Here is an 18,076-nt window from a genome sequence, read left to right as displayed (position 1 = left end):
TTGCTTTTTCCATGATCCAGAGGATGTTGGCAATTTGATCTCTGGTTCCTCTGCCTTTTCTAAAACCAGCTTGAACATCAGGAAGTTCACGGTTCACACATTGCTGAAGCCTGGCTTGGAGAATTTTGAGCATTACTTTACTAGCATGTGAGATGAGTGCAATTGTGCGGTAGTTGGAGCATTCTTTGGCATTGCCTTTCTTTGGGATTGGAATGAAAACTGACCTTTTCCAGTCCTGTGGCCACTGCGGAGTTTTCCAAATTTGCTGGCATATTGAGTGCAACACTTTCACAGCATCATCTTTCAGGATTTGAAACAGCTCAACTGGAATGCCATCACCTCCACTAGCTTTGTTTGTAGTGATGCTTTCTAAGGCCCACTTGACTTCACATTCCAGGATGTCTGGCTCTAGATGAGTGATCACACCATCGTGATTATCCGGGTCATGAAGATCTTTTTTGTACAGTTCTTCTGTGTATTCTTGCCACCTCTTCTTCATATCTCCTGCTTCTGTTAGGTCCACACCATTTCTGTCCTTTATCGAGCCCATCTTTGCATGAAATACTCCCTTGGTATCTCTACTTTTCTTGAAGAGATCTCTAGTCTTTCCCATTCTGTTGTTTTCCTCTATTTCTTTGCATTGATCACTGAAGAAGGCTTTCTTATCTCTTCTTGCTATTCTTTGGAACTCTGCATTCAGATGCTTATATCGTTCCTTTTCTCCTTTGCTTTTTGCCTCTCTTCTTTTCACAGCTATTTGTAAGGCCTCCCCAGACAGCCATTTTGCTTTTTTGCATTTCTTTTCCATGGGGATGGTCTTGATCCCTGTCTCGTGTACAATGTCACGAGCCTCATTCCATAGTTCATCAGGCACTCTATCTATCAGATCTAGTCCCTTAAATCTATTTCTCACTTCCACTGTATAATCATAAGGGATTTGACTTAGGTCATACTTGAATGGTCTAGCGGTTTTCCCTACTTTCTTCAATTTGAGTCTGAATTTGGTAATAAGGAGTTCATGATCTGAGCCACAGTCAGCTCCTGGTCTTGTTTTTGTTGACTGTATAGAGCTTCTCCATCTTCGGCTGCAAAGAATATAATCAGTCTGATTTTGGTGTTGGCCATCTGGTGATGTCCATGTGTAGAGTCTTCTCTTGTGTTGTTGGAAGAGGGTGTTTGCTATGACCAGTGCATTTTCTTGGCAAAACTCTGTTAGTCTTTGCCCTGCTTCATTCCACATTCCAAGTCCAAATTTGCCTGTTACTCCAGGTGTTTCTTGACTTCCTATTTTTGCATTCCAGTCCCCTATAATGAAAAGGACATCTTTTGGGGTGTTAGTTCTAAAGGTCTTGTAGGTCTTCATAGAACCATTCAACTTCAGCTTCTTCAGCGTTCCTGGTTGAGGTATAGACTTGGATCACCGTGATATTGAGTGGTTTGCCTTGGAGACGAACAGAGATCATTCTGTTGTTTTTGAGATCGCATCCAAGTACTGCTTTTCGGACTCTTTTGTTGACCGTGATGGCTACTCCATTTCTTCTTAGGGATTCCTGCCCGCAGTAGTAGATATAATGGTCATCTGAGTTAAACTCACCCATTCCAGTCCATTTTAGTTCGCTGATTCCTAGAATGTCAACGTTCACTCTTGCCATCTCTTGTTTGACCACTTCCAATTTGCCTTGATTCATGGACCTGACATTCCAGGCTCCTATGCAATAGTGCTCTTACAGCATCAGACCTTGGTTCTATCACCAGGCGGCTGCAGCTGGCGCACTAAGCGCAGGCGAGAGGAGCTACCCCACCTCCGAGGTGAGGGGCAGCGGCCTAGAGTGCCAGTCTGCGACGGCGCAGGAATGGCCGAGATGAGCTATCCCGCATCTGAGGTCAGGGGCGGCGGCGGAGAGGAGCTACCCAGCGTCCGAGACCAAGGACGGCGGCCGAGAGGAGCTACCCTGAGTCCGAGGTCAGGGGCAGCGCCGGAGAGGAGCCACCCAGCGTCCGAGGCCAGGGAGGCGGCCAGGAGGAGCAACCCCATGTCCAAGGAGCGGTGGCTGCGCAGGCGCAGGAGGGCCTAGAGGAGCCATCCCACGTTGAAGGTCAGGAACGGCAGCGGTGAGGAGATACCCCTCATCCAAGGTAAGGAGCAGTGGCTGTGCTTTGCTGGAGCAGCCGTGAAGAGATACCCCACGCCCAAGGTAAGAGAAATCCAAGTAAGATGATAGGTGTTGCTACAGGGCATCAGAGGGCAGACACACTGAAACCATACTCACAGAAAACTGATCAATCTAATCACACTAGGACCACAGCCTTGTCTAACTCAATGAAACTAAGCCATCCCCTCGGGGCAACCCAGGGCAGGCGGGTCATGGTGGAGAGGTGTGACAGAATGTGGTCCACTGGAGAAGGGAATGGAAACCCACTTCAGTATTTTTGTCTTGAGAACCCCATGAACAGTATGAAAAGGCAAAATGATAGGATACTGAAAGAGGAACTCCCCAGGTCAGTAGGTGCCCAATATGCTACTGGAGATCAGTGGAGAAATAACTCTAGAAAGAATGAAGGGACGGAGCCAAAGCAAAAACAATATCCAGAAAAGATAAGGAATTACCAAAACTTCCAACTCGGTGTCCTCTGTATATAGAATTCAGGCTTGGTGGGGTCCACCATGCTACCCAGGGGCAGCCAGCACAGGGCATAGGAAAAGCTCCCCAGCAAACAGCAGCTCAAAAAGCAAGAGCCTCGAGGCTTTCTTATCAGCCTGTCCAGGTAAGAAGCACTAGGATAAAAGGGAGGGATGTGGCTTAACTTGTACTACTAGAAAGAAAGAAAGAAAGTGAAGTCACTCAGTCGTGTCCGACTCTTTGCAATCCCATGGACTGTAGCCTACCAGGCTCCTCCATCTATGGGATTTTCCAGGCAAGAATACTAGGCAAACATCAAATATGTGAACCCCTGACAGCTCATTATAAGAACAAACCCAGTAAGCATTCGCATTGGTTTGTTTTCATACAAGGAAACACTAACAAAATGAAATCAGGAAGTAATCAAAACTGCTTATTTCAAAGGGTTATTCACTCAGTTATCTCCAACTCTTTGTGACCCCATGGACTGTAGCCCACCAGGATCCTCTGTCCATGCAATTCTCCAGGCAAGAATACTGGAGTGGGTTGCAATTTCCGACTCCAGGGTGGCTGGAATAAGAGCAAAATAGAGCAGGATATGTAGGTTAGTTTCCTATCTTCAGTTCAGTTCAGTTCAGTCACTGAGTCATGTCCAACTCTTTGCAACGCCATGGACTGCAGCACGCCAGGCCTCCCTGTCCATCACCAACTCCTGGAGTTTACTTATGTCCATTGAGTCAGTGATGCCATCCAACCATATCATCCTCTGTCATCCCCTTCTCCTCCTACCTTCAATCTTTCCCAGCATCAGGCTCTTTTCAAATGAGTCAGTTCTTCACATCAGGTAGCCCAAGTATTGGAGTTTCAGCTTCAGCATCAGTCCTTCCAGTGAATATTTAGGACTGATTTCCTTTAGGGACTGGTTGAATCTCCTTGCAGTCCAAGGGACTCTCAAAAATCATCTCCAACATCACTAGTTTCCTATATTAGGAATTAAAAAAAAATTTTTTTTGATTCAACCTTCCCATGCATTACATAGTGAAAATAAGAAGAGAAATTTACATATGCTGTATTTTCCTACAATTGATCATTATTTTTAATTAGCTTTTGCTTTTTAAAAAATATTTATTTATTTGGCTGCACTGGGGCTTAGCTGTGGCATATGCAATCTAGTCCCCTGACCTGGGCTCAAACCCAGGCCCCCTGCATTGGGAACTCAAAGTCTCAGACCCTGGATTACTAGGGAAGTCCCTAGTTTTCGATTTTGGAAATTAAACTTTTCTACATAGGAAATCACTTCAAGATTTAATCCTTTAAACATTTAACAGATATAAAACCAATGACCATAAAAAAATTTACAAATTCCTTTCTAACAAAAACAACAAGGGTGAAACAAACAAACAAAAAAAGGCTTCTATCAACTGCCCCCAACTTATGATGCTTCAACTTATAATTTTTCAACTTTACAATGGTATGAAAGCAATATGAATTAAGTGGAAATCATACTTCAAAGTGTGAATTTTGATCTTTTCCCAGGAGAGCGATATGTTTTATGATGCGTACTCAGTTGCTCCGTTGTGTCTGACACTCTGCGTGACCTGTATAGCCTGCCAGGCTCCTCTGTCCATAGTATTTCCCAGGCAAGAATATTGCAGTGGATTTCCTCCTCCAGGGGGTATTTCCAGCCAGGGATCGAACGCGAGTCTCTTGCATCGGCAGGTGTATTCTTTACTACTGTGAAACGTTGTTGTTGAACCACGCAAAGACTCTGGGATTCTTGGCCTCCGGAGGAGAAGAATTCAATTCGGGGCCAGAGACGAGGCTTGATCGCTCAGAGCTTTTGTGTAATAAAGTTTTATTAAAGTATAAAGGAGATAGAGAAAGCTTCTGACATAGGCATCAGAAGGGGGCAGAACCAGTACCCCCTTGCTAGTGTTACCATGGAGTTAAATACTCTCTAATTAGTTATTACAGTGAATCAAAAGAATGTCTATAGGTTGTAAAGACCTCACTAGATCTACTCCCAGAATTTACACCTTAAGATAACAGGATTAGCCAGAAGGTTTTTTCCAGAGACTCTCTTCAAGCAGGATACATACAGTTCAGTTCAGTTCAGTCGCTCAGTCGTGTCCGACTCTTTGTGACCCCGTGAATCGCAGCACGCCAGGCCTCCATGTCCATCACCAACTTCCGGAGTTCACTCAGACTCACGTCCATCGAGTCCGTGATGCCATCCAGCCACCTCATCCTCTGTTGTCCCCTTCTCCTCCTGCCCCCAATCCCTCCCAGCATCAGAGTCTTTTCCAATGACTCAACTCTTCGCATGAGGTGTCCAAAGTACTCGAGTTTCAGCTTTAGCATCATTCCTTCCAAAGAAATCCCAGGACTGATCTCCTTCAGAATGGACTGGTAGGATCTCCTTGCTGTCCAAGGGACTCTCAAGAGCCTTCTCCAACACCACAGTTCAAAAGCATCAATTCTTTGGCGCTCAGCCTTCTTCACAGTCCAACTCTCACATCCATACATGACCACAGGAAAAACCATAGCCTTGACTAGACGGACCTTAGTTGGCAAAGTAATGTCTCTGCTTTTGAATATGCTATCTAGGTTGGTCATAACTTTTCTTCCAAGGAGTAAGCATCTTTTAATTTCATGGCTGCAGTCACCATCTGCAGTGATTTTGGAGCCCCCCAAAATAAAGTCTGACACTGTTTCCACTGTTTCCCCATCTATTTCCCATGAAGTGATGGGACCGGATGCCATGATCTTCGTTTTCTGAATGTTGAGCTTTAAGCCAACTTTTTCACTCTCCTCTTTCACTTTCATCAAGAGGCTTTTTAGTTCCTCTTCACTTTCTGCCATAAGGGTGGTGTCATCTGCATATATGAAGTTATTGATATTTCTCCTGGCAATCTTGATTCCAGCTTGTGTTTCTTCCAGCCCAGCTTTTCTCATGATGTACTCTGCATAGAAGTTAAATAAGCAGGGTGACAATATACAGCCTTGACATACTCCTTTTCCTATTTGGAACCAGTCTGTTGTTCCATGTCCAGTTCTAACTGTTGCTTCCTGACCTGCATACAGATTTCTCAAGAGGCAGGTCAGGTGGTCTGGTATTCCCATCTCTTTCAGAATTTTCCACAGTTGATTGTGATCCACACAGTCAAAGGCTTTGGCATAGTCAATAAAGCAGAAATAGATGTCTTTCTGGAACTCTCTTGCTTTTTCCATGATCCAGAGGATGTTGGCAATTTGATCTCTGGTTCCTCTGCCTTTTCTAAAACCAGCTTGAACATCAGGAAGTTCACGGTTCACGCATTGCTGAAGCCTGGCTTGGAGAATTTTGAGCATTACTTTACTAGCATGTGAGATGAGTGCAATTGTGCGGTAGTTGGAGCATTCTTTGGCATTGCCCCTCTTTGGGATTGGAATGAAAACTGACCTTTTCCAGTCCTGTGGCCACTGCGGAGTTTTCCAAATTTGCTGGCATATTGAGTGCAGCACTTTCACAGCATCATCTTTCAGGATTTGAAATAGCTCAACTGGAATGCCATCACCTCCACTAGCTTTGTTTGTAGTGATGCTTTCTAAGGCCCACTTGACTTCACATTCCAGGATGTCTGGCTCTAGATGAGTGATCACACCATCGTGATTATCTGGGTCGTGAAGATCTTTTTTGTACAGTTCTCTGTATTCTTGCCACCTCTTCTTCATATCTTCTGCTTCTGTTAGGTCCATACCCATTTCCGTCCTTTATTGAGCCCATCTTTGCATGAAATACTCCCTTGGTATCTCTACTTTTCTTGAAGAGATCTCTAGTCTTTCCCATTCTGCTGTTTTCTTCTATTTCTTTGCATTGATCGCTGAAGAAGGCTTTCTTATCTCTTCTTGCTATTCTTTGGAACTCTGCATTCAGATGCTTATACCTTTCCTTTTCTCCTTTGCTTTTCGCTTCTCTTCTTTTCACAGCTATTTGTAAGGCCTCCCCAGACAGCCATTTTGCCTTTTTGCATTTCTTTTCCATGGGGATGGTCTTGATCCCTGTCTCCTGTACAATGTCATGAGCCTCAGCCCATAGTTCATCAGGCACTCTGTCTATCAGATCTAGGCCATTAAATCTATTTCTCACTTCCACTGTATAATCATAAGGGATTTGATTTAGGTCATACATTATTGTTCTATAATCCTAAGGAATGTAGAGGAACAAAAAATTTGTCCTTTCTTCCTCCTTGAGAATTCCAGACCCCTCTCTCCTTGGGGACCCCTAGACTGCTTATCAACCTGCCTAGGAAATGACTCTGTCATTCCCCCCTTTTCTTTTAGGAGAATTATGTTGCCAAGGGAAAGGGGTGTCGTTTTCATTACATAACTGCTTCTGAGCTGATAAGGGGCATTGTCCCTAAATGAGTGAGGCAACATATTCTCCTAACCCTCATATTGAGGGTCTCTGATCCAGGGGCCCCAAGTAATATTTGGAAGAGGTTGTGGCACTCGTAGGAGCTTGGACAACCGTTTGTAACTTAAAAGCCTTTATGTGACTAGAAACAAATCCAATTACACAGTTACAGATGCAAGGCAAAACAGTCATTAAAATAGGTTAAAATCAAAATTAAAAGTCATATTATGTCCATAGTTACATCAGTCCATCTTAGGATTGTTAGATGTCATCAGTTTAAGAAGAGACCTCACATGCAATTGTTGTTGAAGGTATTTGCAGCCTTGGAGAAAGTCTTCCTTGAAGTGGAGATGTCCACTTTCACTGATGAAGAGGGGAGTGCTCCACAGACCCAGCAGTCAGACTGATTGTGGAATGCAGCGTAGGAATGAGCCCAGGACAGGAAGGCATTGTCTTGAGGATCAAACGGCAGACTCAGGATGTTTGGAGTCAGCAGAAGTAAGCTCACATAGGTTATCAGGCCCATCTGAAAAGTACAAAGTCAGAGCATAGAAAGTAAAGACATAAAATGAAGTTACTTTGTTCTGGTCAGGGTGCCAACTCTTCACTCGAGTGTGATGTACCCACAAATCAATTCCTGGCACTTTGACAGCTGTGGGAGAAGAAAGAATAACCTGGTAAGGGCCTTCCCAGAGGGGCTCAAGGGATGGGCCCCCAGGCCCTAATGACTTTATGAGGACCTGGCTCAAAAAGAGGCTTGCTTGACTCAGAGGCTGGGTCAGGAGTTGTCTCCTGGAGTTCTGTTAATGTCTGTTGAAAACCTGAGAGTTAAGTTACATAACTAGTTAATTCCAAGGCTTCAGGGTCTATAACAATGTCTGTGCATAAGAAAGGCTTTCCATAAATGCATTCAAAGGGGGACAGTCTCTCCTTTTGGGGGGCAGTTCGAGTCCTCATTAAAGCTATGGGTAGGACTATAATGCAATTGTCCTGCGTCTCTTGAGTTAATTTGCACAGATGTCTTTTGATAATGTCATTAGCTTTTTCAACTTTTCCTGAGGATTGGGGTCTCCAAGAACAGTGTAAGTGATATTCTATTCCTAGAGCCTTAGACACCCCCTGAGTTACAGCAGCTTTAAAGGCAGAGCCATTGTCACTCTTAAGGCTCCGTGGCAGCCCAAACCTGGGGATAATTTCATGGATTAAAATCTTCATAACTTCCTTAGCCTGTTCACTACAGGGCAAAGCCTCAATCCATCCAGTAAAAGTATCTACCCAAACTTGTGAGCAAGAATACCCATTAGCTTTTGGCATATGAGTAAAATCAATTTCCCAGTCCTCTCCAGGATACTTTCCACTTCGTTGTAATCCAGATTTTGCTAGCTTTTCAGTCTTTGGGTTATTTTTTTGACAAACCTCACACCTTTTGATAATGTTCTTTAAAGTTTTCATTACATTTTTACCTTCAAACAAACGAGAAGCCATTTGCTAAGTACTCTCTGCACCCAAATGAAAACTCTGCTGTAAACCCTTAAGAATTTTCCACTGAGCATTTTCAGGAATTATTAATCATCCATCCTCGGACTGTAACCATCCTTTATCAGCAATCTTTGCTCCTCCTTTCTCATATCTTTCTAATTCTTCCTCAGTATACTGTGGTTTTTCCTGTTCCACAGGACCTGTCCAGATCAAAGGCGTCTGCAGTGCAGGGGTTTCCTAAAGTGCCGCTTTTCTGGCTTGACAGTCAGCCAGCTGATTACCTTCGGCTACTTTACCCCCCTCTCTGCTGTGCCCTTTGCAACGCATAACAGCTACTTCTTTAGGACAATATTATCAGTTAAAAGTCTCTCGATCTCTGTGAAATGTTGAATAGATTCTCCTGTTGCTGTTTTAAACTTTCTTTCCATATTGCAGCATGAGCATATAAAGTCAAATAAGCATACTTAGAATCAGTGTAGATATTTACCCACTGCCTTTTGCTTACTTGGATGCAATCTCAAAAACGACAGAATGATCTCTGTTCATTTCCAAGGCAAACCATTCGATATCACGGTGATCCAAGTCTATGCCCCAACCAGGAATGCTGAAGAAGCTGAAGTTGAACGATTCTATGAAGACCTACAAGACCTTTTAGAACTAACACCAAAAAAAGATGTCCTTTCCATTATAGGGGACTGGAATGCAAAAATAGGAAGTCAAGAAACACCTGGAGTAACAGGCAAATTTGGACTTGGAATGTGGAATGAAGCAGGGCAAAGACTAATAGAGTTTTGCGAAGAAAATGCACTGGTCATAGCAAACACCCTCTTCCAACAACACAAGAGAAGACTCTACACATGGACATCACCAGATGGTCAACACCAAAATCAGACTGATTATATTCTTTGTAGCCAAAGATGGAGAAGCTCTATACAGTCAACAAAAAACAAGACCAGGAGCCGACTGTGGCTCAGATCATGAACTCCTTATTACCAAATTCAGACTCAAATTGAAGAAAGTAGGGAAAACCACTAGACCATTCAAGTATGACCTAAATCAAATCCCTTATGATTATACAGTGGAAGTGAGAAATAGATTTAAGGGACTAGATCTGATAGATAGAGTGTCTGATGAACTATGGAATGAGGCTCGTGACATTGTACACGAGACAGGGATCAAGACCATCCCCATGGAAAAGAAATGCAAAAAAGCAAAATGGCTGTCTGGGGAGGCCTTACAAATAGCTGTGAAAAGAAGAGAGGCAAAAAGCAAAGGAGAAAAGGAAAGATATAAGCATCTGAATGCAGAGTTCCAAAGAATAGCAAGAAGAGATAAGAAAGCCTTCTTCAGCGATCAATGCAAAGAAATAGAGGAAAACAACAGAATGGGAAAGACTAGAGATCTCTTCAAGAAAAGTAGAGATACCAAGGGAGTATTTCATGCAAAGATGGGCTCGATAAAGGACAGAAATGGTGTGGACCTAACAGAAGCAGGAGATATGAAGAAGAGGTGGCAAGAATACACAGAAGAACTGTACAAAAAAGATCTTTATGACCCGGATAATCACGATGGTGTGATCACTCATCTAGAGCCAGACATCCTGGAATGTGAAGTCAAGTGGGCCTTAGAAAGCATCACTACAAACAAAGCTAGTGGAGGTGATGGCATTCCAGTTGAGCTATTTCAAATCCTGAAAGATGATGCTGTGAAAGTGCTGCACTCAATATGCCAGCAAATTTGGAAAACTCCGCAGTGGCCACAGGACTGGAAAAGGTCAGTTTTCATTCCAATCCCAAAGAGGGGCAATGCCAAAGAATGCTCCAACTACCGCACAATTGCACTCATCTCACATGCTAGTAAAGTAATGCTCAAAATTCTCCAAGCCAGGCTTCAGCAATGCGTGAACGGTGAACTTCCTGATGTTCAAGCTGGTTTTAGAAAAGGCAGAGGAACCAGAGATCAAATTGCCAACATCCTCTGGATCATGGAAAAAGCAAAAGAGTTCCAGAAAAACATCTATTTCTGCTTTATTGACTATGCCAAAGCCTTTGACTGTGTGGATCACAATACACTGTGGAAAATTCTGAGAGACGGGAATACCAGACCACCTGACCTGCCTCTTGAGAAATCTGTATGCAGGTCAGGAAGCAACAGTTAGAACTGGACATGGAACAACAGACTGGTTCCAAATAGGAGAAGGAGTATGTCAAGGCTGTATACTGTCACCCTGCTTATTTAACTTATATGCAGAGTACATCATGAGAAACGCTGGGCTGGAAGAAACATAAGCTGGAATGAAGATTGCCAGGAGAAATATCAATAACCTCAGATATGCAGATGACACCACCCTTATGGTAGAAAGTGAAGAGGAACTAAAAAGCCTCTTGATGAAAGTGAAAGAGGAGAGTGAACAAGTTGGCTTAAAGCTCAACATTCAGAAAACGAAGATCATGGCATCTGGTCCCATCACTTCATGGGAAATAGATGGGGAAACAGTGGAAACAGTGTCAGACTTTATTTTGGGGGACTCCAAAATCACTGCAGATGGTGACTGCAGCCATGAAATTAAAAGACGCTTACTCCTTGGAAGAAAAGTTATGACCAACCTAGATAGCATATTCAAAAGCAGAGACATTACTTTGCCGACTAAGGTCCGTCTAGTCAAGGCTATGGTTTTTCCAGTGGTCATGTATGGATGTGAGAGTGGAACTATGAAGAAAGCTGAGAGCCGAAGAATTGATGCTTTTGAACTGTGGTGTTGGAGAAGACTCTTGAGAGTCCCTTGGACTGCAAGGAGATCCAACCAGTCCATTCTGAAGGAGATCAGCCCTGGGATTTCTTTGGAAGAAATGATGCTAAAGCTGAAGCTCCAGTACTTTGGCCACCTCATTGGAAAAGACTCTGATGCTGGGAGGGATTGGGGGCAGGAGAAGAAGGGGACGTCAGAGGATGAGACGGCTGGATGGCATTACTGACTCGATGGATGTGAGTCTGAATGAACTCCGGGAGTTGGTGATGGACAGGGAGGCCTGGCGTTCTGCGATTCATGGGGTCACAAAGAGTCGGACACGACTGACCGACTGAACTGAACTGAACTGAAAGCTCGGGTCAGAGCCACAAGCTCTGCTAACTGAGCACTGGTTCCCTGGGGGAGAGGTTTTGCTTCTAAAACCTGTTCAGCTGTCACCACGGCATACCAAACAAAGAACTGCCATCTGTAAATATTTCCATGTCAGGATTGTCTAATGGGGTAACCATTAGATCCTCCCAAGCTGCATAGTTTAAAGTTAGAAATTGGGAACAATCATGATCAGGTGTTTCATTTTCCTTCTCAGGAAGGAAAGTGGCAGGATTTAAATTTTCACAAACTTTAAGCTTAGTTACTAGTCCTCCTAACAACAGTGACTGATATTTAAGAAGCCTACTGTCTGTCATCCAAATATTAACCTTAGAATTTAAGATTCCACTCCCATCATGAGAAGGCAGTACAGTAAGGTTTCGTCCATTAATTATTTTTAAAGCTTCGGGTGTTAATAAAGCCACTGCCCCAATTACTCTTAGGCAGTGGGGCCACTCACGTGAAATTACATCTAATTCTCTGCTTAGATAAGCAATACATTGCTGGTGAGGCCCTCAGTGTTGTGTCAAAATTCCCAAGGCCACACCTTTTCTTTCAGACATTCAGAGTAATGTCTGTGCAAATAAAAGAAGAATGAAATATGACTAGATACTTACTATTATGGCTCAAATCAAATCATCAAGAACAAACACTGAACAATAGAGAAGATGTGTAGTAACAGGAACCCCCACTCACTATTGGTGGAAATGTAAAATGATATGCCTAGTTTCAGCCATGAAATTAAAAGATGCTTACTCCTTGGAAGAAAAGTTATGACCAACCTAGACAGCATACTCAAAAGCAGAGACATTACTTTGCTAACAAAGGTCCATCTAGTCAAGGCTATGGTTTTTCTAGTGGTCATGTATGGATGAGAGAGTTGGAGACTATTAAGAAAGCTGAGTGTTGAAGAATTAATGCTTTTGAACTGTGGTGTTGGAGAAGGTTCTTGAGAGTCCCTTGGACTGCAAGGAGATCCAATCAGTCCATCCTAAAGGACATCAGTCTTGAATATTCATTGGAAGGACTGATGTTGAAGCTGAAACTCCATACTTTGGCCACCTGATTTGAAGAGCTGACTCATTTGAAAAGACCCTGATTGGGAAAGAATGAAGGTGGGAGGAGAAGGGGATGACAGAGGATGAGAATGTTGGATGGCATCACCAACTCAATGGACATGAGTTTGAGTAAACTCCGGGAGTTGGGATGGACAGGGAGGCCTGGCATGCTGCAGTCCATGGGGTTGCAAACAGTTGGACACGACTGAGCGACTGAACTGAACTGATGCCTAGTTTGGAAAACAGGCAGTTTCTTAAAACGAAACCCATCCTTTCCACCCACTCTAGCATGTCCCTTTCTATTTCCCCAAATGAGCTGAAACTTAGGTTCATAAAAGACCTAATTATGAATTTTTATAAGAGTTTTATTCATGATTGCCAAGACTTACAAGTAACCAAGATATCCTCCAATAAAGAATAGAGAAAATAATCATGAGAACATCCACTCAATGAAATATTGTTCAGTGATAAAAGGATATGAGGTATCAAGCCAAAAAGACATGGAGAAACCTTAAAATAAGATTGCTAAGTGATTATATCTTTCTGGAAATGACAAGACTATGAGAAAGTGAAAGATCTTTGGTTGCCAATGATTTGGGGTGGGAGGGGGTAAATAAGAGGTGGAGCACAAGGGATTTTTAGCAGAGCGAAAGTACAAGACACAGAAATGAAAGACATGTTATTTCCTAACATCAAAGTCCAGACAGTTTATTGGGTGAGTCAAAAGTTCATTTGGATTTTTTGTGACATCTTATGGAAACACCCAAAGGAACTTTTTGGCCAACCCCATAACACAGAGAATCAAAGCAATTTTACATGTAGATTTTAATGCATCAATATTAGCTCATTGAATGTAACAAACATACCACAGTCATACAAATTATTAAAAATAGGGCAAACTATCCAGAGGCACAGGGGGTTATGTGGGAATTCTGTTTAATTTCTCATCAAGTTTTCTGTAAATCTAAAACTGCCATAAATAAGTGTATTAGAAAAAAAGATAAAGACCGATGTATTAATATTGATCTTGAATGGTGACTGATAACTGGAAAAGGTCATCTTTCATTCAACTGCTTTAAATTTATTTCAATGAGCCATTATGGTGCTCTTATGAGGCCTGAACCCTGAGACTTGGAAGAGAGGGTAAAACTCCACTGAATGCCGTGTTCCAGCAGATGTCCTGAGAAGTGAAATGAGTGCCTTGGTTACTATCAGCAGTACCTGGGGCTCTGATGTGGATAAGAGTGTCCTGGCGAGGCCTCAGTATATATGCAGACAAGTGTTACCTTGATGTAGATCATGGGTATCTGGTAGGGAATAGATTCCCAGAATTCTTTTATCATCAACTCTTAGATGATCAGTCACCCAGGGGTTTGTATACACATGCTGTCCAAGCCAACTGCTGGTCAGGGCTAAGATGACAGGCTGATGTTGGGTCTGCTGTGAACCCTTGAGTCCCTTCCTTCAGCAGAATGTCCCAACTAAGACGTGAAGAGCTGGATCACATATGAATGTGGAGATAATCATTCTGAAGTCTATGAACTCTCCTTGCTCTTCACTCAGGGAATCCTAAGGAGCCCACAGGGAGCCTAGAGGTCTGGAAAGGAGTGACCTCCTTCATCACCTGGCACCTGGCAAGGGACCCAGGAGAGGGGAGGCCCCCTCCTCCTGCAAGTAGGTTATGGTGTGTGTGTGGGGCGGGGGGGGTGTCCCAGAATCAGCTGTATCTTGTCTCAGGGGGGTCTCCATAGCTGTGCTGAACTCTTGGAGTGCTGCTTACAGGCTCCAATTCATAATGAGAATCTGAATGAGGGGGTCCTATCTTCAGGGCTATCTGTTTTCAGCACAGCTCTGTCAGGAGTTATAATTGCAGCTTGAGTGGCATACAGTACAGGGCCAGGGCAGGACCTCGGTTAGAAGCCTGTGTACAGCTTCAGGCCTGACGGGAAACTCCAGAGGCAGGAACGGAGGTCTCTGAAGCCTCTACTGTGACTCAGGATCTGACAGCATTCAGGCACTAGGGGAGTGCCTGTCATCGGCTTGGGCTTTCGTGGGTTTGTTTTGTACTTTTCTAAGGGATATAAGCAAGGGATATTCTATAAGATGGTATGGAAAAGCCCAGATGAACATTTTGGCTAACCCAGTCTTTTTTTTTTCCCATCTTGTTGAATCGAGTGCCTACCATGTGCCTCCCACTGTGTCGGGCACAACAGTGATTCAATTCAACTGTTCTTTGTGTTGAGGTTTATTTATTTATTTTTTAGATGACTCCCTCATTCCCACAGTCGTTAGCATCCAAGGAATGGATGTGAGGTGCTCTGCCACATTCCCAGTGGGAGATGGCCTTCTCCCCCCTGGCTAATGGGAAAGCCATTCTTGGACTCAACTGGTAGGATTTTGTCTCTATCAGGAAGCCTCTGACTTGGGATGCTATTCTTGAAGAGTTAAGTGGGAAATGCCCCGGCATCCTGCCCTATGTTTTTTCCTACAGCCCCAGCTTTCCTTGGTCCAACCTGCTCCTTCACAGTGAAAGGGGGAACAGGGAGTTCTGGCCAGGACTCCTGTAGCCCCTGACACAGTGAGAGCTCCCTCCTCTCAAGGACTGAAGCTAAATGCCACTGATAGCATGCTACTCACAACGGGGGATGTCCTTCTCCACAAAGACCTCTCCATCAGACCCCATCCTGAGAAGTGGTCTTCCTGAATGCAGTATAAGAGCCCTTTCCCCGGTCACAGGGGGCCTGGGAAGCCCAAGGGATGAAGGGATCCATCCACACCTGCTGCTCCTTGGGGCTGCGATGTCATCTGACCTGGTTTTCTCCAATGGGCCGCCCCCTGTCAGCGAGCTCCACTCACTCCGAGCATCCCCTCCTGGGGAAGAAAGTGAGATGGGGTGAAGATTCTCCCCAAGGCTATTAAGCCTTAGATCACACATGCTCTGATCAGTAGAGGTTCTCTACCTCTGCTTAAAATCATTTGAATCAGGAAAAATCGCTTCAAAGTAAACAATTATATTGAAATGGTTGATAGGTGCCACAGGAATGCTTAAATGGCGGCTACAAAAAGAAAAGAAAAAAATTAAAACAATCCACAAGGAACTCCTAAGTAGGCACTTGCTACAAACTTCAGACTTACAAATACATTGGGGGTGTTAGGCAGTCAGAATAGGAAAAAGGAGTCCAGAATGTCGGTAGCTAAAAGACAAGGAAGGGAAGAGCCCACTAAAATAGAGCAAAGGAAGGTCGGAATATCGGAGAGAGAACCTCAGGTAAAACAAACAGCCTCCATGCTAGACCAATTTACACAGGGCAGACTCAGGGGAAGGAGAAAAAAAAACATATAAAAGGGGGAGCCAAAATTGGGCCAAGGGGCCTCTCTTCTCTTCGGGTCTTTTGGGTTGGCATGCCCTTACAACTGGAGGATGTATTTTCCTTTACTTTCTAAATAAAACTGAGTTAACATAAAACTGAGTTGTAACATGGAACTGTAACACTGGTCCAGCCTGTTGCTTCAAATTTTTGTTGCAACAAGACAGACCTGAGCAAATAACAAACTCCCCCTACAGGGCCAAGAGAGTGGGAGGGGTTTATGGAGACAGGAAACTCCACAACAGCTTAGAGGGTCAGAACTCTTGTATCTGGATGAATATTAGAGAACAGTTTCTTCATCCGAAAGGATGTGGAAGATCTCTTGGCCTCAGAGTGGTACACGCAGTCCATGGCTTAAACGGAGTATGAGAGTAATTTAAATATTCCTAAGAAGAGCTGAAGAAATCCATTTCACACTTTTGCATGACTTCAAGTTTACAGTGCCTGCAGTTTCCACCTCAAATTAGCAGACCCCCAAAGACATGCATTCTGCGGAGAAGGCACGACTTGAAATGCTATTAAGGAAAATTGCTGCTTTTGAATGGGCCAGGTGGCCAGACCCCATTCTACAGCCCATCATCCCTCAGACACAGCAAGCCAATCCAGGAGGGAGGGAGCAGGGGAGGCAGAGGACGGGTGAGAGACACCTGATTGCACATTTTCTCACTTGCTGACTCCTTCAGGGGATTCTGGAGCCTGGGGCAAGGCGGGGCTTTCCCAAGGGAGCCTGTAACTGTGCCTTGATAGGCAGTTGTTCGTTTTTTAATTCATTAAAATGTCAGCTTCGTTCTGAAATCTGTAGTTTACTTCAAGATACTATCTTGGAGGAAGAAAGGAGGAAGGGACAACGCTGCATGACGCATGTTCTGGTTTCACAATAAAAAAGTATTGGTTTATAAAAGGAGTTCACACAAAGGATAATCAACTACACATAACATAATTTCTTCTCTTCCTGACTGAGCTCAGTCACTTTTGACACCCCTTGACACTGGGCCTGTATGCCCCTGTTCTCAGTTAGACTGCAGCCCATCCACTGCAGGTTGTTTTTAGACTTCTTAATGAGGTGGATGCCTTCCAGGACGCTGGTGATGTCATAAATCCTTCTCTGTTGCACTTTCAGCACCTCTCCTGCCTTGTTCAAATCTGAGACCCCATCAGGTGACTGGCTCAGTAGTTGAATGAACTTCTCGGTGAGCAGACCAAGGGATGTATCATACCGTGTTTTTTCTGAGGGAGATTTTGGAGTCTTGGGGCTCTCTGGACTTCGGAGTGCAGCTCTTCCTTTGCCCTTGGGGGTTTTTTAACCCTGTGAGAGTAGTGCTGATCGCTTTCTTCTAGCTCCAGCCTGCGTTCTGCCTGCTGCTGTAAGGGCGTTTCCGAAACCAGCCTGGCTCGGGGGCGGGGAGGGGAGCGGTGCCGGCTGTAGAGGGGGCCCGGAGTGCGGAGCAGAAGCGCGGTGCCGGGCATGGGCGGGCGCGCGCGGAGCGGGGCGGGGGTGCTGTGGAGAGGAGAGGGAGGGTGGCCGCGCCAGGGGCGGGTCCGAGGACGCCGGGACGGTCCCAGGCCAGGGAGCCGGCGAGCAGGAGGAAGTGGGTGCCCCCTCTCCCCATCCAGCGCCTCCTCCCGCCGCCCCCGCCGCCCCCTTCTCCCCAGTCACAAGCGCGTCCTCCGCGCACGTGTGCTAAACGTCACCGGCGGGTCCGGGGGAGAGGGACAGACCCATGAGGCGGGACGGGAACACGGCTCCCCCGCCCTCCGTTGCCGGGGGGGCGGAGAGGGGGACACGAAGGGGGAAGGAAAGGGCGAGGGGAGAGGCGGGGCAAGGGCCGGCCCGGCTGGCGAGGAAAGCTCAGGCTCTCGGCCACCCGGGCACCGCCGCTGCCACCGCCGGGATGCGCCCAGGCCAGGTCCCCAGCCCACGAGGCCCTCACCCCCAGACAGCCCAGAACCCGGCCCGCTGAAGAAGATTCTTGAGAGTCCTTCGGACAGCAAAGAGATCAAACCAGTCAATCCTAAAGGGAATCAACCCTGAATAT

At 45.0% G+C, this 18,076-nt stretch overlaps 1 pseudogene; it reads right to left on the bottom strand.

Annotated features, from left to right (window-relative positions):
• Positions 1 to 17,507, bottom strand: part of LOC128050490 (zinc finger protein 709-like) — a 29,063-nt pseudogene extending 11,556 nt beyond the window's left edge.
• Between the last annotated feature and the right edge of the window lie 569 nt (positions 17,508 to 18,076).

The sequence above is a fragment of the Budorcas taxicolor genome, chromosome 7 (genome assembly GCF_023091745.1).
Source record: "Budorcas taxicolor isolate Tak-1 chromosome 7, Takin1.1, whole genome shotgun sequence".
Lineage (NCBI taxonomy): Eukaryota > Metazoa > Chordata > Mammalia > Artiodactyla > Bovidae > Budorcas > Budorcas taxicolor.
Note: the sequence above shows the minus strand (reverse complement) of the source record. Positions and strands in the feature narration are given on the sequence as shown.